Source organism: Anabrus simplex, chromosome 5 (assembly GCF_040414725.1).
Source record: "Anabrus simplex isolate iqAnaSimp1 chromosome 5, ASM4041472v1, whole genome shotgun sequence".
NCBI lineage: Eukaryota > Metazoa > Arthropoda > Insecta > Orthoptera > Tettigoniidae > Anabrus > Anabrus simplex.
The window spans coordinates 88319185-88346320 of record NC_090269.1 but is presented as its reverse complement, the minus strand read 5'-3'; the positions used below and the strand labels follow the sequence as shown (position 1 = coordinate 88346320).

The 27136-nt window shown below is 42.3% G+C and overlaps 1 non-coding gene across 1 annotated transcript; it reads right to left on the bottom strand.

The window, feature by feature from the left end:
- Nucleotides 1–18435: 18435 nt before the first annotated feature.
- Nucleotides 18436–18554, bottom strand: LOC136875132 (5S ribosomal RNA). The gene has a single exon (XR_010860383.2). It is a non-coding gene; the product is annotated as a 5S ribosomal RNA (ribosomal RNA).
- Nucleotides 18555–27136: the final 8582 nt, after the last annotated feature.

The following is a 27136-nucleotide window of genomic DNA, read 5'->3' as shown; positions in this document are numbered from 1 at the left end:
TTTTTTCCAGAAAGTGTAAGGACACACTAGAAACACACATGCCTGTCTCCCTGAATTATTAAGTTGCATAACAATGTTTTTAATTAACATTGGGAAACAAGTAATATTTGGCCAAACTAAGAGTTTCTACGACAATGTTTTCTTTTTTCTTTCTTTTTTTTCTTTTTTAAAAATTGATATTTGTTCGTGGCGTCGACTTCTGTAGATCTTTTGCCACTACCTTCACCATATGATATAAACCTGCGTGTAAATGGAATTGCGGAAGTGTTGAGTGTTGAATGTGAGGAAAGGAACGTTAAGGACGACACAAACACTCACTCCCCAGGACAGGGATATTAATCATTACTATTAAAAACACCTGACCCGGCCGGAAATCGAGCCCGGAGCCGACAGGTTACTCTTTCTCTTTATATAGGATTTGAAGCAACTGAAAAAATTGATAAAATGCAAAATAATTGGATAACTAGCTGTAATGCAATATTAGTTTATTGCTCAATAGTTCCCTACCTTTTATATTTAAAAGTGGCAAGGGTGCGAGCATTCTGTGTTTTGTTTTTTCTAAACAAGATTGCGACAAATCCAAATAAATAAAGGTGTAGGGGGTACGCTGTCTGTAATTTCGCTTGTTCTCCCAATTTACCGGACATTTATCCGTTTTAAGTCAACTTAAGACCGTATCAGTGGTTTTCATTTTCCGTATCTGTTGTCTATTTGTTTCACTATCACAGCGAAACGGCTGAATAGATCTCGTCCAAACTTCTATATTTAGAGTATACTCATCCAGGGGAAGGTTTTGATATGCATGGTAAGGTAAGGATTATTCTGCCTGAAGGCAGGTCCGAACCTCCGCAGACGTGTTCCTGAGCCGGAGTTTAAGTGCGGTAGGGTGGCCAGTTCCATTCCGCTCCTCCATTCCCTTACCCCCCACCAACAGCGCGTGGCAACCCATCCGACTCCTGACCACGCCCAATGTTGCTTAACTTCGGAGATCTCACGGGATCCGGTGTTTCAACACGGCTATGATTTTAAAATATCTGAATATACGGGGGGGGGAATGGGGGAGTATGATTGTATAGGGAAACCAGAAACCAGAACAGTTTTCTTTCATTTTCTCTTATACTACTGATTTTCCGTGGACTATACGTGAAACGTCCCTTCATTATATACAACTTTTGTTTACATAATTTCGCTTGCTCTTCAAATGACTTCTGCGGGTCTCATCCTCTGCCTTGAGTGACTAGATGCTTCTATTCGAAAGCATACCAAACAACTGTAGGTTACTATGGCAACGTCTCTGACTGCTTGCCAGCAAGGAAATGACGTGTTGCCATTTTCGTCATCATTCCTGTAAACTCGTGGTTGTTCCTTGAGCAGAAAGCAAGACAGGCGTCAATCGGCCATTCTACGGGATATTGGTGGAATAACGTTGGAGGTTACAATCGTCCTCGAATTGCGTTATGGGGCTGTTAATATTCGAACAGTACCGCGGAGCTTAGCCCATTATTTCGCACCGTAAGGAGTTTTCTGGCATTTGCTATAATGTTTACTGTATTTACAGTATATTTTAATTCTATTTTCTGCTTTAATTTCTTGCCTTTGCTTTTCCTCTTTAGGGTTAAGTAATAACACCATAAGCCATCTTGTTACTTGTTTACCTATGAATCCCTGCGTCCAAATTTCTCCTCTATTACCGCCTTCTTATATCCGTAACTCACACCATCACGATTTTTTGAGGGCATTAACTTTTCCAATATATCCAATTGGCATTTACTTATTTGTCAGATACGGCTGTCCTCAGTTATGAACCTATTTTCTATTCATTTAAACTTCCTTAACTGTATTACTTTCGTCCTCAATTACTCCGTATATATATATACGACTGCTAATTCCGAAACTTGGACACTCTTTTCTTTGAGAAAAAATTCTAAGTTTTGAAATGTATAACTTTTGGTTCAGGAAAATATCGAAATATGAATGCAATTTTAATGACGGTGCACACCTTCCTTTTCGGGATAATTCGTGGCAAAACGGTAAGACGTATCACAAAACAGATGGCACAATTGCCGTTCAATATGTAAAGATCTACAACTTACGTCCTATGACTTTTTTTTTTCGTATCCCTATCCCTTACACTTTAAATAGAGCTGTATTTCCCGATTCCAAATTAATCTTACACTTTTTACACGTATATGTTAACGTTTGGCACACTTATAGGAAAGATAGAATCATCATGTTCGGGACGCACATTGACATGACAAGTGGCCATATGTTAACCGAACTTAATGATTCCAGCTCTCACATGAATATAAAAAAAAGAATTAAAGTAAACTTACTCACTGCCTTTGCAGTAATTTACGGAGAAATCTGTTTACCATATCGAATACCGTAGTGAAGAATGGGTACATTTCCCAGCCATGGAATAATTTGTTTGATATGCTTTGGAATGGAAGCACCTAGCGTGCCCGGAACCTGCCTCACCTGCAAAGCCGGGATGAGTGACTCAGACGTTTGAGAGGCTGGACTTCTGACTCCAACTTGGCAGGTTCGACCTTGGCACAATCCGGTGGTACTTGAAGGGGTTCAAATACGTGAGCCTCGTATCGGTAGATTAACATGCACGTAAAAGAATTTCTGCTGGACTAAATTCTGGCATCTCGGTGTCTCGAAAAACCGAAAAAGTAGTTAGCACAACATAAAGCCAATAACATTTTATGATTATTATTATTATTATTGTTATTATTCGTCTACAAAGCGGATTCAAAGGAAGGCTGCTGCGCAAAGCGCGACGTTATAGGCCAGAGGTGCCCGCTGAGGTTAGCCCAGTGCGGCTGGCCTGGCGTGACGTAAATGCGGGCAGTTTACGTAGCAGGCATACGTCACAGTGAAGCGAGAGAGCAAACGCTCTTTGCGGGAAGGGAACGATGCCCCTACTGGCACCATGTTGTATGAACCTGCGTGTAATTGGAATGGCGGTAGTGTGGAATGTTATGTGTGAGGAAAGGAAGATTAAGGACGTCACGAACACCCAGTCCCCAGGCCAGGGATCTTGATCATTACAATTAAAGAACCCTGACCCGGGCGGGAATCGAACCCGAAGCCACCGAGTGACAGGCGGACGCGTTGTCCCCTACACCGCGGGGCCGGGCAACATTCCTATTACTCATTCGGCAAAAAGTAATATATTTACATAATTCAACAAGTTGTCCGACTCGTTGGCTGGATGGTCAGCGTACTGGCCTTCGGTTCAGAGGGTCCTGGGTTCGATTCCCGGCCGGGTCGGGGATTTTAACCTTAATTGGTTAATTCCAATGGCCCGGGGGCTGGGTGTTTGTGCTGTCCCCAACATCCCTGCAACTTACACACCACACATAACACTATCCTCCACCACAATAACACCACGCAGTTACCTATACATGGCAGATGCCGCCCACCCTCATCGGAGGGTCTGCCTTACAAGGGCTGCACTCGGCTAGAAATAGCCACACGAAATTATTATATTTTTCAACAAGTTTACTGCTTGATTTTGCAGTGTTGTTTAAATTTCCCTGTTCACTGAATTTGAAAAATAGTATTTAATACTTATCAGGCGTCCGATTACAATAGCTATCGTCTAAATGGCGAGGGGGTTTCATATCGAGTGGGGCATAGCTATTCACTATCCAGGATTAAAGTACAACAATGTAAATGTATTTCACAAATAGATGAACAGTACCCAAGTAACCAGAAGCCACAGTTTATCCACTTTAACTGTGTATTATACCAGAAATGCTTCTACAGCAACCCTTAAAATGTCATCATCATCATCATCATCATCATCATCATCATCTGTTTACCCTCCAGGTTTGGTTTTTCCCTCGGACTCAGCGAGGGATCCCACCTCTACCGCCTCAAGGGCAGTGTCCTGGAGCTTCAGACTCTTGGTCGGTGGATACAACTAGGGAGTATGACCAGTACCTCGCCCAGGCGGCCTCACCTGCTATGCTGAACAGGGGCCTTGTGAAGGGATGGGAAGATTGGAAGGGATAGACAAGGAGGAGGGAAGGAAGCGGCCGTGGCCTTAAGTTAGGTACCATCCCGGCATTCGCCTGGAGGAGAAGTGGGAAACCACGGAAAACCACTTCCAGGATGGCTGAGGTGGGAATCGAACCCACCTCTACTCAGCTGACCTCCCGAGGCTGAGTGGACCCCGTTCCAGCCCTCGTACCACTTTTCAAATTTCGTGGCAGAGCCGGGAATCGAACCCGGGCTTCCGGGGGTGGCAGCTAATCACGCGAACCACTACACCACAGAGGCGGACCCCTTAAAATGTAACAGTGAAAATAGTAATTCATTACGTACATTCCAAAAATATTTGAGGTTGTAGGCCTAACTCTTTATTGCATCCGGTCAAAATACGTAAACTGTAGTGTACATAAATAACTTATTTCTTACGATGTAAATTGAAAATGACGGGGATTTTTGCCCTCATTCTTTCATTCATCATTTTCTGCCTCCATTTCAAACTCCTGTATCGCCGCAGTGATCGAGAGTGAGTGGGAGAACTTTGTCCAACCTTCACGGCTTGTGACGTAACCACAACGTCATCGTGGTTGAATAGCGTACGCTCATCGCCCGCCTGCCCGCTCGCCTACAGTGCTGGGCACCCGCGAGACGGAACGCCCTGCTTGAGCACCTCTGTTGTAGGTGCTTCCATTTGCAAGTTATATCAAACAATTTATGCCATGATTACTTCCAACATTGTCTAGAAAAAACAAAACTCAGAAAGTGCTCGGGCGTTTGCGAAATAAATTTTCAAGTGATATTTCAACCTTGCTAATTTAAAATATGGTACGTTAGAAACAATTCATCAATGAACCAAAACTGCATCGTAGTTTGTCAGTTATTTTGCATTTTAATGCAATAATAATATTGTTTTCACGGCCCACTAAATACTTTTGAAGTTTTCTGGAGAAGTAGAGGTGCCGGAAATTTACCCGCAGGAGTTCTTTTATGTGCCAGTAAATCAACCGACAGGAGGCTGACATTTGAACACCATCAAATGCCACCGGGCTGAGCCAGGATGGAACCGGGCAACCGGGCTCCATTTTACTGTCAAAAAATTTGATCCATTGCTCATAAAGCTGTAACATTTTCTTGAAGGGGTGACCATCGTCGTAGAGACACCTATTTTGCGCAATAATTACTTGTTTCCCAATGTTAATTAACAGTAGATAAGTAATGGCGACAGCGGGCGAGTTGGCCGTGCGGTGAGGGGCACGCGGCTGTGAGCTTGTATCCGGCAGATAGTGGGTTCGAATCCCACTGTCGGTAGCCCTGAAGATGGTTTTCCGTGGTTTCCCATTTTCACACCAGGCAAATGCTGGGGCTTACCTTAATTAAGGCCACGGCCGCTTCCTTCTACTCTTAGGTCTTTCCTATCCCATCGTCGCCATAAGACCTATCTGTGTCAGTGCGACGTAAAGCAAGTAGCTAAAAAAGTAATAATAATGGCGCATGGCCTCCGGAGAGGCCTGGTGCGGGTCTTTTTCTCGTAGACGGCTTATTAGGCGACCTGCGTGTCCTCCACACACACGCAGCCCCAGAGCCATTAGAATTAACCAATTAAGGTTAAAATCCCCGACCCGGTCGGAAATCGAACCCGGGATCCTCTGAACCGAAGGCCAGTTCACTGACCATTCAGCCAAAGAGTCGGACAAATTAACAGTTAAAACATTGTTTATGCCTCCTAATATTAAAGAGACAGCGTCGCATACGTTTAAATAACAACTGTTCAGCAAAACTGTAAATCTACATTTGTAATGCTTCTACCTTCTTTCTGTCTGCTGTATTGATAATCTATGTTTCGGAAATAAGGTCACCGGACTAATAATCAGTCGCCCTGGAGAAATCCTTACAAGCATTACCCTGTAACTCCGCCTCTGGACTTGGTAACCAACTTAATTCGGTTAGGAGGAGAGTCCACACGATTACACAGGTACGTCGCACCAAGTTTAAGCCACTCAGTGAGGATTTAGTCACGCAATTCCGCCAAATTGCAGAGATACTGACGTCGGGGATTTACCCGCTGTTCCAACATGTTCCACAGATTTACAATGGGGTTCAAGTCAGGTGATTTTGCTGGCCAATCCAGATGTAATGCGGGTGGTGGGAGTATTCATAAAATCAGTCACATTTGCGTCCAGACCGATGAACTTCGCTGTGGTCATCTTGAAAAATCAGGATATCAATAGCATACTCATCATGCAGATATTGACTGAATGGCAATAACTGATCCTCCAGAATATTTAAGTAAAGCGCTGGTTCGTGTTAGCGAAAAACACCTCCAGAACAACACAGACCCACCTCCGGCTTTAACCTGACCTTGCACACTTCTCTGATGAAATTATTCATTTGGCCTTCGGTGCACTTGATGACGTGCGTCATTGGAATACAGGCAAAACGTGATTCGTCAAACCACATTATGTTCCGCCAGTCAGCTACTGTGCACGTTCGATGATATCTAGCCCTTTGAAGACGTGTTGCTTTATGTGCGCGTGTGAGTAATGGCCTCTTGCGAGGGGACCGACTGCAAATGTTCATGAGCCGATGACCTTAGATGTTAGGACCCTTGAAACAACAAGCATCATCATCAACAAAAACAACAACAACAACAACATCAACGAAATGTTCATTTCATGCAGTTCCTGTCGCAATGTTAACAGGTTGGGATGGACCTTCATTCACTAACTGCAGCAATTCCCGTCGCATTTGGAAGAGATTTTGATTCACAAGCCGTGAAACGCATCTCTGGTCCCTCTGAGCCTGGAACTTTTTTCCGACCAGAATTCTGACTTCGTGTTTCATGGCCACGTGTAGTACACCACTTCTTGTACACACGTTGAACAGTCCGCTGCGAGGCAATAGAGTGACTATTTTTTTGTCCGGTGAGATTACCAAAGTATTAATCAACTTCAGTTGGTATTTCTTTTTGATTTTCCTTTTTTTTTTCAGATCTTATTTTAATTTGGCCTTCGTCGAACGAGCCATTGCAATACTGTATTTTGGGCTGGTCCGAACAATGTATATTGTTCTTGATTACAACTCCCAAGTGTAGAGATTTCTCCGTACCTGAAAGTCTCAGATGTGGTAGGTTTAATTTGCCACAACGGTCATAACGTTTGATTGTTGTCCTTGATCTCAAGAAGGCAACGAATGTTATATGAACATGACTAAATTTGTACAGAGAAATATTTTGCTAAGATTACAGTCAGTGACATCTTCCAGTTACTTCAAAGTATTGATGAAAGGATAAGTAGTATCCATTCTGTAGTGTATCAGATATAGGTATATGTCACGTTGAAAATATTCCAGTTAACTAAAAACTACTTTCACATCATTTCGTTATAAATATACAATGAAGCAATGCATTGTAAATGAAGCATCTCACTCCAGATAGCCATGTTTATTATGCAATCACTATCAGCGTAAATGGAGCTGTCGCCGCAAATTACTGAAAATTACAACCTTGTCTGTTAATTGGTTTTGAAAAAGCAGTGATTTCAGGAGTCCAATAAAATCAGCAGCTGTATTAGCGGGTTAATTCCTGTTTCGGTGGGGGGTTTGTTCTCTCACCTCTCATTGTCATCGCAATAATAACGAATCCTTAGAAAACTGCACCGTAGACTCTACTGTATGCTGGCGTAATGCTGTTTGCATCTGAAGATAAGACTGAGCTTCAAAATTAAGTCTTAGCAAGGAGCTACCACCTTGCAGAATTCGGTTTACGCCTCAATGTAAAGACAATAGAATATCTGACTTCAAATCTAGATGATTTGGATACCGTCAGACAGCAACAACAACAGAATTTAAGTACCTTGGCTCAAAAGTCACTGCCAACCCTCAGCGTTGAAATCTATGACCACTTGAAAAATGCATGACTCCCGTGGCGATCCAATGAATAATGAACTCTGCGAAAGGAAGATTCCAGACCGGCTCGTGTCGAAAATATAGCATTCTGTTACCCACCTATTCCTCGGCACGGCTTTACTTCTAAATTGACAGTTCACAAAACACGTTAGCATGGCCTTACCCATGTTGCCAGCGTTCTACTGCCGTAGGAACAGCTGATGCACTACGAAAGCGGCACACAGCCCGCATAAAATGTAATACGTAATCAGAAATGGTAATAAATCACGAGTGGACACTAAGTCATAAAAAAATTCGAAGATGCTGTATTCACTTACTAACAAGATTCAACACTAAAACGAAAATACTTCATTTATTCACTTGTTTATCCGAGGCCGAAATCACTACAATATATCTACAACTACTCTATTTACACTTTGTTTTTCCAGTATTCAACTGTCGAGATGGCACATTCACTGGCTTCCGCCAAATCCTTTATACTACATGGCTTAGGCAGATTTGTACAGATGAGAAGGTGTCCATGAACTTTCTTTTCATCACACTCATACAAATCTTGATCACCGTAGCCGAAAGATGCCTCCGCGGAGATTGTAAAGACAATTGGGCGTACCCCGGGCAACGTTGAGGAATCCTCAGTGGCTGATTCTTCCATCACCGAAACACTAACTTATTAATGCTTTATTAAGAATAAAAAATAACTAATTATTCTCGCGTAATGATTGACACAGCAAGAATGTTATGGCCTACGAAAGGAATAAATATCCCACTGATCTGTCAAATTCGTCCCGCTTGTCTTTCCCGAACAACACTGAGGCGTGCCATATACAGACAAACGATACACTAACCAACACATGGATGTAGATAAAACTACAGCTACACTAAACTATTAAATCTATAAAAAACTGTATGCCATTTCATTACCGAGCTCGATAGGTGCAGTCGCCTAAGTGCGGCCAGTATCCAGTATTCGGGAGATAGTGGGTTCGAGCCCCACTGTCGGCAGCCCTGAAGCTGGTTTTCCGTGGTTTCCCATTTTCAAACCAGGCAAATGCTGGGGCTGTACCTTAAATTAGACCACGGACGCTTCCTTCCCACTTCTAGCCCTTTCCTCTCCCATCGTCGCCATAAGACCTAACTGTGTCAGTGCGACGTAAAGCAACTTGCTTGCCATTTCATTAATTTATGCTATGGTAGACTGTGAACTACGCTGTACCTTACTCTACTAGAGAGTTAAATATTAGATATAACAATATGAAAACCAAATTACTGAAGAAAATGCGAAAGATCGCGAACCGTACAGAATACCATACTCGCAGAGTGAGGTAGGTTAACCACATGGTGAATCTACACAACACAGTTGACAACTAGGTTACGAGATCGCGCTGAACCGATATAAATGGTAGCTTGGGGTTAGCTGGATGTCTGTGTTCCTGCGCTCAACCACCAGATAGAGCCAAAATCAGCCAAAACGTAAATTTAGAAGTTGTAATGTTCAGAACATAGTTGCAGTCATCCCAGGGGCAAACGCCGGGGAAGAAGAAGAAGAAGAAGAAGAAGAAGAGTTGTATCTTCTTCCGCCTGGCTGGGTAGCTCAGACTGTAAGGAGCTGACCTTCTAACTCGAAGTTGGCAGGTTCGATCTTAGCTCAGTCTGGTGATATTTGAAGTGTTAAATACGCCAGCCACGTGTCGACAGATTTATCAGCACGTTAATAAATTCTTGCGGGACAAAAGGCACCACGGTGTCTCCGAAAATCATAAAAATATTTACTGGAACTTAAAACTACATGTACTAATATCTCCTTCACAATTTCTTAGAGTTGGTACTGGGTGTGAACTTAGCCTAGCTTAACGGACAGTTGCCCTTCCTGATTACAACCCTGTATGGAGGGATGTATTTACCATTGTGTGGTTCGGTAGAGGTCAGTAAGTGTAGTGTGTTTTATATAGATTACGGAAAGTGTACTAAAATGAACTCAAACACTCAATCACCGGGCATGAGAAATTAACCATAAGGAGTTAAAACTTTGGTTTGTCCGGGAATAAAACTCGGAGCTCTAAGAACCCAAGACCAGTACGCTGACCATTCATTCAAGGAGCCGGACTTCATAATTATATGATTCACTTAAAAGTTCGCAGAATTCTTTAGATTTTGTTATTCTCGACAGTGAATCAAAATGAAAATGAAAATCTAAACGGATTACTGGCGGAAAAAAGAAGACACGAAGAAATCCTATACTTCGAAACATTAAATTTTGAATTCTTCGTGAAAAGTCCATAAATGTAAAAGTAATCATATGACGGTTCATCATTTGCTTTCAAAAAGAGTCAAAAATGGCCCACCGAGAAAGCGGGTGCGCGGTTGTGGTCATATAGCTATCACCTTGCCTTCAGGAGATAGTAGATTCAAACCCGACAGTCGGCAGTCCTGAGAATGGTTTTCCGTGGTTTCCAATTTTCACATCAAGCCACGGTCAGTTCCTTCCTACTCCTAGTCTTTTCCTATCCCATCGTCACCGTAAGAATGTTCGTACAATGTTTTGAAAATCTGACATTAGCCAATCACATCACGAAAATCACCCTTTTCACACTGTTTAATACGCTCAGTAATAATAATAATGTCCAGATCCATGGCTAAATGGTTAGCGTGCTGGCCTTTGGTTATAGGGGTCTCGGGTTGGATTCCTAGCAGGGTCGGAAATTTTAACCATAATTGGTTAATTCCCCTGGCACGGGCGCTGGGTGTATGTATCGGCTTCATCCTCATCACGACGCGCAAGTCGCCTACGGGTGTCAAATCAAAACAGCTGTACCTGGCGAGCCGAAGTCCTCGGACACATTCCGGCTCTAAAACCCACACGTCATTTCATTTATAATAATAATAATAATAATAATAATAATAATAATAATAATAATAATAATAATAATAATGTAAACTTGTGTGCAGGAAATCTGGCGCTACTTCTTCCGTATGGCCTCTCCCCCATTGCAATACAGCCCTGGAAGGGCCTTGGCGTACCAAGCGACCGCTGCTCTGCCCGAAGGCCTGCAGATTACGAAGTGTCTTATGGTCAGCACGACGACTCCTCTCGGCCGTTATGCTTGGCTTTCTAGACCGGGGCCGTTAACTCACCGACAAATAGCTACTCAATTATAACCACGTAGACTGAGTGGACCTCGAACCAGCCCTCAGATCCAGGTAAAAATTCCTGACCTGACCGGGATCGAACCCGGGGCCGCCGGGTAACGGGCAGACACACTACCCCTACACCACGGGGACCTTATGTTCTCCGCATTTACCTAACTAACTAACTCGCCGGGATGCGTGGCTCAGACAGTTAAGGCACTGGGTTTCTGAGCGCAAGTTGGTGTGTTCAGTCTTGGCTCAGATTGATGGTATTTGGCGGTGCTCAAATATGTCGGTGCCCTCCCGATAGATTTACTGGTACACAAAAGAAAGTCTGTGGGAAAAATTTCAGTCACCTCGGCGTATCCGAAAACCATAAAACCATAAAATATGATTAACACGTTACTCCACCCTGCCTTTACTGTTGCTCTCTATGAATGGCTTGATGTAAATCATGAGCAAAGAGTATGAACCAATGAACGACGGCATGTTCGGTGTGAAATGACAAGGGGTCAGAAATAGCCTCCTTTAATGAAATTTGCTATGGTTGAAGTAAATAATGACAGGTGGGCTGGCTCAGTGTGATTCTCCCTTGTAAAGGGAAGGGTGAGTGTTACCTACTACTCAGCAAGGTATTTCGTTAGAATCAAGAATGGGTTAATTGAATATGACACTGGAGCAGGTGGGGTTGCTAGACATTTACAATGATCTAGATGTTGATTTCCATAGCGAACCTGAAATATTTGTCCCGAATGAGTAAATTTATAATACCAATATAAATGGTCCGTTATCGGATATTATACATTTTCCAGCTAACTCATTCCTGGTTGTCGGCGTTTCGCACCAATGTGCTAAGTTGGGCTCATCTGTTGGTACCTAGCACACCTACCAAGACGCTGGCTAGTGGGAGGCTGCTGCTGCTGCTGAGGTTATTTCATTCCTGTCCTTTGACAGGCGGGCCGTCAGCTAAACTAGTAGCTCTTTGGCCTTTGATTGTTGATTTATTGATACTTTGGCTTCAAACGTGGTTGTATGTGTTGTACATACGTCATTATTTATTGTTGACTTGGCGCAGAGATCGCAGGACCACCAAGGGGAACCAACCCACGGAGAGGACCCGCACTACACCCCCCCCCCCCCCATAGTCTTCCCCGCTAGACCCCGTTTATTGAATTCTTTCTTTGTACATTTATATTTACATATATTTACATTTGGTAATTGTTTCCTTGAGCTTCTTCTTTGGTTAAGAGTCTTTAAGTCCTTCTTGCTGATCGTATTCACTACATATGTATCAATTTACAATAATTACATATCAAGCACAAGTTATATATTTTACACATTTTACACATTTTTAAAGGTAAATTGTTGTTTCGTGGAGCCTCTTGCTTGGCTATAGTTTTTAGGTCCTGCGTAGGCTACTTGGAGCCACCGGCAGTGCCAATGCACTATGAGAGACTCTGTCTCATTACCAAAATTTGATGCCTGCTTGTCCATCAGATTATCTAGATGTTGATTCCCATAGGGAACCTGAAATATTAGTCCCGAATGAGTAAATTTATCAATATAAATGGTCCGTTATTGGAGACGGAGGCGCTGGCGCTCTGACCCAAACTTCGCAGGTTCGATCCTGGCTCAGTCTCGTGGTGTTTGAAGGTACTAAAATACAGCTGCCTCGTGTCCGTAGATTTACTGGAACCTAAAGTAACTATTGTAGGACTAAAATCTGGCACCTCATCGTCTCCGAAAACCGCCAAAATAGTTTGTGGGACGTAAAAGCATTAGCATTATTTACAATTAGTCGAAATTAACGAGTTTCTACGCTAATTAAAATAATCTGATCAAATTTTAAATGTGAAAGAAATACAATACCATGCGTTAATTCTTATATCGTCCGGCTCCATGGCTAAATGTTTAGCGAGCTTGCCTTTGGGCCAAGAGGGTCACGGTTTCGATTCCTGGCTGGGCCGTCGATTTTAACCTTCACTGATTTATTCCGATAGTTCGCGAGTGGGAGTGTGTGTCGTCTTCAACATTAGAATGCACACAGTCACGCAGGTCGCCTTTTAGGTGTCAACTCGAGAGACATCCTCTAGACCTCTCCTGAGGTCATACGCTATTATTATTATTATTATTATTATTATTATTATTATTATTATTATTATTATAAGCGACTGTACAAACGGGTAACATTTTAAGAATATCTCTCATACAGTTTATGAAGTGCTGATATTTTCTGAAATGTAGTTAAAATGTACTTAAAATGCTTCATCCGATATTTTAATGGCTTGTTAGTGTAAGAAATTTTAATTAAAACTTTGGAATTTGTAATGGACGTTGTTTGAAGAGGAGATAGTTCTCTAGTCTAGACACCTTACCCCTGTGGAAGTCCACGCTGAGAGACAACATCTAGCACTCTAACATTTAGTGGCGCAGTCCTGATTTATTGATGTGCTGGAGTGGGTGTTAATGCATATTTCAAACTTGTGCCGCGTTCATGACAGCATTAATCCCAAACTGTATAGTTTCTCCTCACAACGTAAATGTGTACTCTGTGTGAATGCATAAACAAACTGGGATGAGGTGTGCAAAGTGTCCATCATCACAGAGATCTTTTGATAAGGTTGTCGTAAAGGCCCGTGCTTGGAGATTAGTTTAAGCGGAGCGTCATAATCTCCAATATAGTTGAAAGTTCCTGAGTTCTTGAGTAAGAAGAATTGTGTTCTTCACCCTCCGCCATTTTCCCACACCCTAATGGGGATACAGGTGCGATGTATGTACGAAGGGCGTACTCTATTGTTTTACACATTATTTTTTCTACCCAAAGGAAGTACATTACACAACAGTTGTTACGTCCACCTTGTCAACATAATCTCCTTGTAACTGTATGCCCTTTTGCCGGTCTCTCCACACTTTCCTGAAACCATTCGTTCGGAGTGCTGCGTACCTATAGCTGGACAGCTGTATACAGTTCTCCAAAATCCGCAAAACTGCGACCACGCAGAGGTTTCTTCATGCTCCCGAACAGGTGATCATCACTTGGTGCCAAGTCGGGAGAGTATGGTGGGTGTCGTGGCACCGTGAATCCCATTTGATCAATGGCAGCGGTGGATAGTAATCAAGCCAGTCACAAGCCTAGCCATGAAGTCGGCTGGATCTTGAACGTGGAGTTACAAAAGTTCTCTGCACACGTCCACACGCCTCTGCTTTTCGTCTGCAGACAAGAGTCTAGGCACCCACGTGGATGACACCTTCCCCAACTGTAAGTGGCGTGCACGATCCGCTACAGGGTGTTTCTGCTAATTCCCGTGGCTGCCTCCATTTACATAAATGTGATGGATTTGTTTCCTTGGAAGGCCTGTTCGGTCCGGGCAATGTTGGTTGATGTTGACACTGCCCCATTCCTGGTTCCTTTGTCTACCGATGTGCGCCCTGTTTTCCAACCTTCCACCCAGTTGTAAACTGTTTTCCGTGACGGCGCATCTTCTCCACAGACTGCCACCAAGCGCCGATGAATTTCTGCAGTGGCCACGCCTTCTTTTCATAGGAACGAAGTAATATAGCGCTGTCCCTGACGATTGCTTTCCATGTTGTCTGCTCCTACGCTGACAGTGTTGTTATGAAATGTCTATGACGAGTGCATTCGTTGGCCCCTGTGCTTGTGGTGCTACCAAATGGTGGAACAAGGCGCTAGTCCATACCCGGACGTACAAAAAATAAGGTGTGAATCAATATAGTACGCCCCTCGCAGTACATGTGGACTGGCCCACTTTTGCAGCCAGATGATCTCCCTGACGCCAACCCTGCGTGGAGAGATGTATTCACTATTGGACCATTCTGTGGCGGGCGGTAGTATGGTGTTTGCCTGAAAGAAGAGGGGTGTATTAACCCTAGAGTACACGCATGCACGGAAATGGTGTCCCGACACAAACACTCGACACTGCCCGACTCCATACTGTAAGGCAGGGCCTCTCAGGGTGCATGCGCGTGGTGCATGCACTGTGCACGGTGCAAAAGACGACTTGGCTTGGTTGACCAGAGTGCAGACCCCCCCCCCCCACTCCTCGATTTGGAGCAATAGCGCTTACTCTCTCCTTCCTCACGCCTCTCTCGCTCGCTCTGCCTGTCTCCCTCTGCCCCACTTGCGCCGTAGCGCTCTAAATCCGGGCTGAGTTGAGCCGAGTATAGCCGAGTTGCCCAGAGACGAAGCGTTGATCCGAACCATACCGAGCGGCATCGATGGACAGTGCACGGAGCTCTTGCGCCTCGCTCTGCACGCGTGAGATTTTGGGCGTTTGAGTGGCCCTGCTGTAACGGAAGGAGTGTTGAAGGCGTCGTGTGTGTATTGCTATACATCCGCCACTATGACCATTTCAATCACAACAGTCTTGTAGCGGGCTGTCAACCTGCAGCAGTGCGTCAAGGGAGGAGGTGGCCGATGTCGCGGTTTGTTTATATCGGGACACCATTTCTGTGCATGCGTGTACTGGCATTATTTGGTTATTGCCCAGTGCTAACATACGTAAAATTTAGGCGAGTGTCCATAAGTACGCTAAAACAATAAGCAAACTTCACATTGTTGTCACTCGAGCTATAAAAAGAGAGGCTAGCCGTGGACAGTCAGTCAGTGCTGGACTCGGTGTCATTGTTGGACTCCATGGTGAAGTCAGTGACAGACTCACTGTGTTAGGGTTCGGTGGTTGGGCTGAGGGCGACAGAGGTGTTGGCTGTCACTAGTGTCCCACCGAGGTCTGAACCAGGAGCTGTTGTTGTGGTACCGGAGAGACCAGTGAGTGCGTGAACTGGAGTCGACAGAACGGAAGACTGCACTGTGTGTTCGTGTAATTCTGTGGACGAAGGATCACAGTGAGGCAGCGAGGAAACCCATTATCGTGAGTGCGAGGATAGATGGACCTGTGTTAATATACGCTGTTGTGAGTATCGTCCTGCTGTTGAATACTGTTGAGTTGTTAAGTTGTTCGCTGTATGTGACTGTGTGGAGTACTGGAATATCTGGGGAGTCGAACCAACGGCAGTCGTCGTGTGTTGTGTAGCCAGTGGCACTGTGTTCAAATCGAGCGGTCTACACACAGCTGCTGTACGAGCTGACTGGACTAGTGAAAGTGAAAGTAAGGATTATAGCCGTCCCCAGGTAATTCCAACCCACCTGGACTCCCTGGTGTGTGCAGGAGAGAGATTTGTAAATAGGCAGTAGTAAGCGTCGCCATTCATGGATGATTAGAATTGTGTGTGTTTGTATATATGTGTGTATGTGCATTTATTAGGTCATACTGAAATAAATTAGAGTGATGAAACAGATGGAGTTTTATTCGCAACAATACGTAAGTGTTACGTACCAACGATAATGCACCAATACTAACAATTCGTAAAAAAAGCGCAGAGGCTTACCGAAAATGAACTCGCGCGGCATTCGCTCCTCACTCATGCATCTAAATGCTATGGGGACATCATCCACATTGATCAGTGGAAGCACTGCATGGAGGTGGTTTGTTGAGGGTAACGAGGGAAGGAGCAGTACGCCGTTATACGTTATATGACGCATTACGAATGTTAATAGACGGTCATGACTACAGTACTTAGTTCCCAAACTAGGGGGAGTTGACAACACGCGGCCAAAATCGCTAAAATGCCCAATCCGATCTAGTATCACACCCAGGACTCTCTAAAACGAAGCCTTGAATGGTGACAATCATCCAAGGAGTCGGATAATAATGATAAAGTAGAAGGATAGTATTAGCCTCCGTGGCTCAGGTGGCAGCACGCTGGCCTCTCACCGCTGGGTTTCGTGGTTCAGATCCCGATCCTTCCATGTGAGATTTGTGCTGGAAAAAGCGGAGGCAAGACGGGATTTTTTCTTGGTACTCCGGTTTTCCCTGTCATCTTTCATTCCAGCAACACCCTCCAGTATCTTTTCATTTCATTTCATCCGCCAGTCATTAATCATTGCACCAGAGGAGTGTGACAGGCTTCGGTAGCCGGCACAATTCCTATTCTCACCGCTAGAGGGGCTTCATTCATTCCATTCCTAATCCGGTCGAATGGCTGGAAACAGGCTGTAGATTTTCATTCGTTCATTAATAATAATAATAATAATAATAATAATAATAATAATAATAATAATAATAATAATAATGAAGGACAATTTTGACCTTTTTTCGCTCACAGAAATAAAAATAGGAGGTTTTAGGTAACTGGCATGCCCTGATTTCGAATCCTGTGCGGATTTATGTGTTGCGAAGAGAGCCTGAAGATCACACACTAGACTGCTATTTCATTATTGTTACTTTCGGCTAAAAAACGAAGCATGCAATTGTGTATCCCTATTTGCGATCTGCCACGCGACCTATTCAACATAACGATTACCATTTCCTGACCACTCTGAACACTGGACTTTGGAAGAATAAACTACGTCTCGTGGCTCTTCTTCCTGCCCTTATTATGGACCATCCCTCACTGATCCTCATTTTTTAACGAATCTTGGAAACCTCATTTGAAATCACAAGCCGACGTAAATGATCTAGTCTGAAATTTAAAACTAACACTCAAACTGAAGTTCAGGTATGAAACCTTCTAAAGGCTACAGAAAACGAGAAACAATCTTTCGTTATTGTATACAGAAAATGAACAATTCATTTACTTTAATAATATTAATGGGCTAATGGCTGTGTTGGGAAGAGAACATAATCCTGAAGAATGGTATGTTTTCTTAGACACATCGAAATTCAGTTTAAAGACCATGCTTCTGCATAAGAAGAATGCACAGTCACTCAGAAGAGAAAAGAATCCGTTATTGTTGCTGGCAGGTACATTTTTCTCAGACAAGATTTATCCTATAGATATAATATTTGTTGTAGCTATTAAAGTTATGTGGTAACTTGTACAGCAATAGTTAGGACCTCATTTTGTGTCCTTATCTCGAAGACTAGTATACATTCCACACATTGTAACCCTGTACAGCAGAATGGTGTGAAACGGGCTCTGTAGCGAATAAAATCCGAAAAGAGTTGCTATTTGCTTTACGTCGTACCGACACCGACAGGTCATATGGCGACGATGGGACACGAAAAACCTATGAATGTGAAGGAAGTGGCCGTGGCGAAAATGAAGGCACAGCCCCAGCATTTGCCTGGTGTGAAAATAGGAAACAACGGAAAACCATCTTCAGGGCTACCGACAGTGGGATTCGAACCCACTATCTCCCGCATGCGAGTTCACAGCTGCGCGCCCCTAACCGCACGGCCAACTCGGCCGATCAAAAAGAGTTGAACAGCAGAAAACATTGTTTGAGTGAAGGCAAGCCTGGAACGAACTCTGACGAAATCTCAACGCCGTTTATCTGTGCAAATGGGACCTGCATCTGAATCCTTTTTATAAAAAAGGGAACTGAGCCAACGGCACGTGGTGTTCCCAAGCGGTCACCCATCCAAGTACTGACAACGCCCAATGTTGCTTAACTGCGTTGATCGGACGAGAACCGGTTTATTCAACATGGTATGGCCATTGGCATCTGAATCCTTATAAATGTATCAGTTGTGCATGCGGTCAAGCGTCCAGACGAACTTATGCTGAGCATGCGGGAGGTGCGCACATGCAGACATGTGACAGTAACTGATTGGTGCATCGAAATCACTGTTTCTAGCATTTCGTGTGATGGTCAGTTGTCCTGTTCATTAAGGTAGGGGTGTATTCTACCCGAAGGCACGTCCGAACCTCTGCAGAGGTGTGCCCGAGTCGGAGTTTACGTACGGTAGGGTTTCCAGTTATTTTCCGCTCCTCCATTCCCTTACCCCTCATCAACAGTGCGTGGCAACCCATCCACATCTTGACCACGCACAATGTTGCTTAACTTCGGAGATCTCTCGGGATCCGGTGTTTCAACTCAGCTACGGCCGTTGGCCTGTTCATTAACAAGGGTCAATTTCGCCTCAGTTCTGTAAATATTTTCAGGGTCAGTTCTATTTTTCCCACCCGATATATGAAGAGATCTTTAATCTAAGGCAATATGTCTATAAAAATTTGGTGAAAATGATGCAAGAAACCTCCATTTTTTACTATGTTGATGCCTTGTGCTTTCTTTTGGCGCTTTCTTTTTGTACCGGGCGGTACACCTCCACGCCGCTAAGTCAAACTTTGCGCCAGTTAAAACTCCTCTACTGGAGGAAGCCTGAACTTTATCTTCCATATTAATTCAACGATTTATCAGAAGATGTCCCTACTTGTAAATTTTGAAGTTTTCTGAACTGTGTCGTTTTCGATGTATTTTTGTTTTGCCTGTAGTAAGAAGTGTGGACATTCTCTTCTAGATGGCACTACTTACGAACTACAACTATGCACCCTAGTGCGAAGTGAAAAACTGTGTTTTTGGAGAAATTTTGGGTTCATAAGTTTGTTATTTGCTAAATTTCTTTCAGTCATTGTTTAAGTTGGAAATATTAACCCTTTCTTTCCGCCAGTTTTGAATTTGACCAATAAGGAATTTCTGTAATTCATTTTCCACCAATAATGTGTTTCTTCTTCATCTAGTGTAGGGGTTTCGTTGTTGACCAATAAAATTCTTGTGGGCGGGTGTTTTCATTCAGGAAAGGCCTCGAATGTTCCGCGAGGGTATATAAACTGCTGATTTTTGGGTCTCCGCGCCACTTCAGTAACTTCTATCAGTGTGTAAAGTACGTAGCAGGGGGCGGGAAGCGCCTCTTTCTTCGGGCAGCAGTTCAACCACCAGGTAATGGCCGTTTAATAACTTCTTTTCTTGCTAGCTCAGCAGTTTAACTCTCGGGGCAGGTCCGAAGCCTTTTTACCATATAACCTTCCTCTAAAATGTAAAGACACTTGGTATCTATTCTATTTTTTTAAACTAAAAATTGGGATAGAGAGTGCTTAACCCTCTCGAGCTCCCACTCATATTGCTTTGAGGTGAACTTATTTTCACAACCGTTTCTTCCCTTCTAATGTAACGTAAATCGTTTTCTTATATAAGTCACCTCTTTAGGATGGGATTAGCCCTTGCATTAACGGCCTAGTGCCAAGTAGGTTTTAAACAAAGTGTATTACGAGTGCAAGGACGCCTCCTCTCAAGTTGGTATTTTGGAGGCCATGTAATTGACCTGTTTCTTTACTTAATAGGCCTCAGTAGGTTGGGTATTCTTACCCCTGTTTTCGTGTACGTGGAGGACAGCTTGAAAGTAGAATTTGGTGTGGCCTTGGATAGGCTTGAACTTAAGAGCGGGTTGCTCTTTCTTAAAATTTGTTTCTGCGTACCTCGAGGAGGCTTTTCTGTGAAATTGGGAGCAAGTGCTCCTGGGCATTATTGGGGTTTTCTGCCCCTTCGTCAAATCTTGTATGAGTAAAGTTGGGCTAATTGCCGAAGAATTGTGAGTCCGGGGCTCGAAGCCCAAATTCTGTAAAAACTGTAATTGTACATTCTTAAAATGTTGATATTCAACGGTGTTTTTGTTATTCTTGTTATTTCTTGATCTTGATAAGAAAATATAACCTTGTTAAATTTTAAATTAACTTTAATTTCGTAGATTGAGACCTGTTTATCCCAGCACCTTCTTTCACCTCTGCACATCCACAAACCTCCGTAACACTTTTATTTAAATATAAACCTTTAAAGCCCTTAGCGGCCATTAAAGTGGCCCTGCGCAAGTGGGAGTTGCCTCACATTGTCACTAGTCTCATAAATATATTTAGTTTTGTTTTGTTTTTCGTAGATTCACCAAAAAATGGCAGTAGCAACATGACGACTATACTATCTCCACGTCTGGCTCCGCGGTGTAGGGGGCAACGCGTCCGCCTGTCTCCTGGCGGACCCGGTCAGCGGTTTTTAATTTAAATGATTAATATCCCTGGCCTGGGGACTGGGTGTTTGTGTCGTCCTTAACGTTCCTTTCCTCACATTCAACACTCTGCACTTCATTCCAATTACACGCAGGTTCATATCACATGATGCAAGTAGAGGAAAAATATCTCTATAGGTCGACACCCCAAACAAATGGCATTTATAAAAACGAAACAAAAATATACTGTCTCCACAGGTAGTTATAGCTGTGTATGAGAGAATTGTTTCGAATGTGATTTTAGATTGCTGCACCGTACGTAAAACACAGAATGCCAATGGATCATTGCATAGTGTAATTTGGGCTAAGTGCCCGAAAGGAAGCGTTTGTGTCAAAGAAAAATTTGTAACATCAGTAACTGCTGAATTCAGCATGGGTTGAGAAATAAGTGAGAGGCTGAAAGCTAGTGTTAGGGGTGTTAAGTTAAGAACTCAGGACAAAAATCAGTGTAACGAGGGACAAGCGTAGACTTGACCACAGTGGAGTGTCAGGACGACAAGGGTTAAAAACAGGCCGAAGGAAAGTCAAACTTTCACAAACTGCTATTGAAACTAGGAAGAAGTTAGCAGAGGGTCCAACATATTGTACTGGAGTATTTTAAGTCAACTATATTCAGGTACTGGACTATTGTCCATCTCTAAAATTTCCACCTCATTTTTCTCAAAATCTCTTCCCCCAGCACTTTTCATGATTAAAAATGCTCCACATGCCACAATTTTAACCAATCTATTTGAAACTCATGGGATGGTTTCAGATACAACACAATAATAAATGTGTGTGAAAATTTTACAGTAATAATAATAATAATTTCGTGTGGCTATTTCTAGTCGAGTGCAGCCCTTGCAAGGCAGACCCTCCGACGAGGGTGGGCGGCATCTGCCATGTGTAGGTAACTGCGTGTTATTATGGTGGAGGATAGTGTTATGTGTGGTGTGTGAGTTGCAGGGATACTGGGGACAGCACAAACACCCGGCCTCCGAGCCACTGGAATTAAACAATGAAGGTTAAAATTCCCGACCCGGCCGGGAGTCGAACCCGGGTCTCTCTGACCCGAAGGCCAGTACGCTGACCATTCAGCCAACGAGTCGGAAATTTTTACAGTGTATGCAGTAGTTCAGGAGCAATTGTTTTCTTATCATGATCATAAAATTCGAGATATGGCTATGTGAAATATTCTTTTCTTTTAGTGTAATTAGAATTTGTCAAAAACCACACATCACTGCCTTTACTGTATATTAGTATTGCAAAAGTGAGATAAAATTTTGAGCCAGATGGGTAATGCCGTTTGGTCTGAGGAGCATTTTTTAAATACATTGAAAAGTTTAAAAAAAAATGTTAAATTTTTAATATTTCAAAAACTGTTGTTGATAGAAATTTGAAACTTTGTATGTTGTATCATATTGATACCGACGTAAAATGATCAAAATGCTAAGGTGAAAGTATGAAAATGGTAAAATTTAGAATTTTCACAGTTGCATTGCTAAAATTGCTTCCTCCTTAGTGAAGATTTTTCCTTATATTAACACCTAGGTACTTACAATTTTCATGTACGTAGTTTAAATATTATTTTACGCCAGAATGAGTAAATTTGTAATTTGCAATGTTATAATTGATTTTCCTATTAAATGTCATTACAATTGGTCCTGCCCAACCCAAACGGTTCCTGTCTAAGAGTTTTGTAGAGATTCTCGTGGACAAAAACAGTACGCAACCCTTCCTTGTAAGAAGACAACCAGTCAACATTCACTATTAAAAAGGTGTTTCTCTTCCAGGTGGTTGACTCTGACGGTGGTGTGTCTGCACCTATCCTACTAGTGATCGTGGTACTGACCAAGAACACTCTGGCGCCAGTGGCCACTCGTAACGCCGGGCTCTCACTACTCGAGGGACAGACACGACGTCTCCTGCCCTCACGACATCTCGAAGTAGCTGATGAGGATAACCTAGAAGATGTGATGGTGACAGTCGTAGGAGGTTTACATCATGGTTCACTGTTACTCATGGATACACCGACATTCAGCTTTACTCCTGCTGATCTGGATGCTGGCCTCATCGCCTATCGCCACAATGGGGACAGTGAAGCGGCGTACGATAACATCATCTTCCGGTGAGTTCCTCTTTTGTACCTTTCTTTCTATAGGCAGTACCTATTGAAATATCACCTCATAAATAATCCAGTGACCGGATATGATATTTTGGTTCTAGTGCATACTGTATACTCAAAAACCTGTGGAGCAAACTTCCTAGCCACGAGAAAATATATATACCACACCTGTATGATTGTTCTGAGTAAAACCGACTTAATGGAGAAATAATTTGGATTTCTAGATTATACTTCACTTTGAAACAGTTTGAGGTCTAATATGATATTAGTTTCATTTTACCGTACTGATGATTTTACATTCCACAACTATAAACCTATACTATCTACATTCACAAATATAGGCCTATGTATTTGTATTTTAAGCGAGCCCATAAGAACTCGAGGGAGTAAGCCCCAAAACTAATATTCACTACCTTGCACTCATATTTCACACGTTATTTTCCAATACCGCAATATATATACAGACTTTCTACAATTCACATCCATAAAAGCCATTAAAAAACCGATCACGAAGTCCAAGTAAGTTCCCTCTTAATCTAACAGCAATGCAACAACATCTAGCAAATGGGCTATTGTATTATTACGCCATGCCTCAGCTCACAAGAGCATACAGTTACGCGAATCTTTTAGTGATACTTCGGCTCCCTAGTGCTGAATCGGTAGACCTCGGTGATCTTCGAGGTTCGTATTGGCAACCTTTGACATACAAACTATGAATCGCCGTGAGACATCTAGCGTACACTTTAGGTACTAGTATTGTTGTTCTTTACACAGCAAAGCCAAAATATAGAATTCATGCTAGGAACAAGATTCACATCGAGAAATGTTATATAATGCGTGTGTAACACAGTTGTTAGTTTAAGATAATAAAGGTTTAGAAATTTCATATCGAACGATTCAATTCATATTTCACTTCCATTCATTTGGCAGTAATACCTGAACCGGGGTAGCTCCCTCCTGACTCCTCACCCCCGCAAAACTAAGTATCACTACAAGTTTCGCGGATTATACATGTATCCTACATGTAATCAAATCAACTGGCGATAGCAAGTTTTAACGACCCTGTTTTATTATGACAATATTTTAAGACAACAGAAGTAAAATTGAAGTGTGATACTTAAGTGCCAAAACATTTAAAGATACAAATGGTGATACAGTATTTGACTATGCTATTTTAGAGACTAATATTATGATATAACCACCTGAAGATGGCATATAAGGCCGAAAGTACTATTGTAATGTAGTTTTAAAATACAAATATATAGACATTTGTGAATGTACGTAGTATTGATTAGGTGAAAACATCCAACCCTTATAATTGCGAATAGTTTGACGTATCATAATATTAAGTTTAAATCTATCTTCGTGTACTGTGCACGTACGTTTTTATTAAAGTGCCTCCTCCCCCCCACCCCCCGGCGCTCGCCACCCGGGTCACTTCTAAGTTTCAACTCGTAATGGATGACAGATCGGTCAGGGAACTCTGAACGGAACAGCATGGCTCAAAGGCGGTACTGACAGTCCTTCTTCCGCGACACTGACTCATTATTGTTTGCGTGGTGTTCATAATGCACGTAACATGAATGAGCGCCATATTCCTCAGAGGTTTTAGATTTTGTTGACTGCGTTGGCTAACACTGAAATAGTAAGGTTATTCTTGGATATTTCTAAGATCCCAAAATTCCTCCTAAAGGAAATCGCCATGTATTCCATAGTGACGAGACGAAGATTATTGCTAATGAGCTATTGCAGTATGCTGCGAGACTGGGTGGGAGAGAGAGAAAAACTTTATTGTTCATTTGTCAGTCTCTAAGGAGCCAGTGTTTACATTGGAGAAAGTGTCTCTAATCTTAAAGAAGATAGTGTTTCAGAGCGTTACACCTAGATAAATCTCCGTCATAGATATAGCAGTTTTGTCTCCGATCCTTAAAATGATTTGACCTCAAATTACTCTACTACAGATGCTAGAGAATGAAGTTCCGCAGGTAAGGTATTTCAATTTTTTATTACAAGGTTGATTTTAAAGTTCTGGTAACTATTTTACTTCGTGATACATACATACATACATACATACATACATACATACATACATACATACATACATGGTTGTACGTTCCACAGGTGTTCGATATAGTCACCAGCGTTGCGAACGTGTTTCTTGCGACGCGAAAGCCATTGCAACCCGTTGGCATTGCCCAGTCTGTCGATGGTGCGAAGGAAGCGGTCGGTGGCCTACAAACATTCTTAAATTATGCGGAAGCGCTTCTCGCGTAGTGGCTTCTTCATCTTAGGGATTAGATCTAAGTCACAGGGACTTAAATTTGGAAAGTATGGGAGGTGATAGAGCACACCCAGTGATTGAGCAATTCAGACACAACCCGTGTTGTGTGTGCCGTTAGCATTATCATGCAGAACGATGAGTGGGTTATTCGTGAATTGTCACCGTTTTCTTCTCAGAGCTGCTCGTAAATGGTTTTGCAAACATGAACATTAGTACGCCGCATTAATAGTCTGCCGTGGGGGAACTGTGTGCGTTAAGATCACATCCAATGCATCTCCACCAATGAGGACACAGTCTGTACTAGGGCTCTCTAAAGACTAGGTATGCTCGCCCGCCATTATGGTTCATTCCTGCACTATGTTGGTAAGACAGCTGACCGCCCCAGTCTTGCATAATCCTCTCTTCTACTGTTCTCCAACCTAGAAAATAATGCTAAACTAACATAATGTAAAAATAATCATTATCAGTATTACTCAAACGGTTGCTCAACATACTGTAAATGTTAGTAGGCTATATTTCGTACATTATTGTGGAATTTTTACTCGAGACAGTGATTGTACGAATAGCAAAGTCGTTGATCATTTGCCTTTTAACAAACAAACTAGGCATGTATTCTCACTGGAGAAATATTAGAAAAAGTAGCTTAGTAATAAATCTGTTTATTATTATTAATAATAATAAGTAGAATAGGTTGTCCGTAAGCTATGCGCCGCGGTACCGTCAAATGAAATGAGGGATTCCGTGGTATTGATGTAGGCTACTGTCATTCTTAAATCGTGGAATTTGACGTGATAATCTGTCAGTGTCGAAGATATATAAATTGTGATAAAAGATTTTGATACCATATAACCTCAGTCAGTATTTCATACTTGCGTGAAATTTATTTAGCGTTATTTTCAATGTTAACGAAATAATAAGAAAAATATTCTTCGAACAAAACGCTGAAATGTGATGTACGAAGACGAACACACCCAAGTAACTGGGATTTTTTAAGCTTAATTCTTTCTTCTAAAATTTAGTCCCTTTCCTTATTTACCAGTATTTAAAACCAGACCTTCTATGTGAAAAATAAACTTAATTTTTGGTTAGTGTTATGAATCTCATCAGCGTTATGCAGTTGTAATGAACAGAGAATTTTAGTTTCTTCAACCGAACATTCATGAAATAAATGTTATTACAAATTACATTCAGGAAGAAAATAGGAATAGAGTAACTACTTCTATAGCTGAATCTTCTCTTCCAACCTGAAGTATTGCACTGATAGAATCACTTATCAATGACTTGTAAGGGGAGTCACCCACGAGCTGAGGAGAACATCGTATTTTTTTTTTACTTTGAAGTTAACAGTACATTTTTTATAGAGATTCCATTGGTTTGAGGAGAAGTAGTATGATTCATCAGCACGACTTACCTTGTAAAACTTCAAAGGGTCGCAACATTAGTTAATTTGCTCACGCAGCACATTTTTAAAAAATATGAAATTTAAGTAATATTTTACAAACTTACTGTCTCCTTTTATTACAGTATTTACAAAACAATAACATTCCATTCCTTGTTTACATTTTTCTCTTCTTTTCCCAAGCAGGCCTATACATTTTACCCCGTTTCCGTGCTTTCTTGTTAAAGTCCACAACAGCATAGAATCGAATTTTGAAGAAGTGTCTAATTTTTTAAAAAAATTACAGCACGTTGGAAAACATATACTGGACATTTTCATTCGAAATTTTCTCCATTACAAGATTTCCACCATTTTGCAATATATAATGATTATAATTCTTATAGAAGACCTCACGGTTACAATTCATATTTCATAACTTTATAACCTCGAAGCTGATGTTGGTTTCCACCTGTCACGTCTACAGT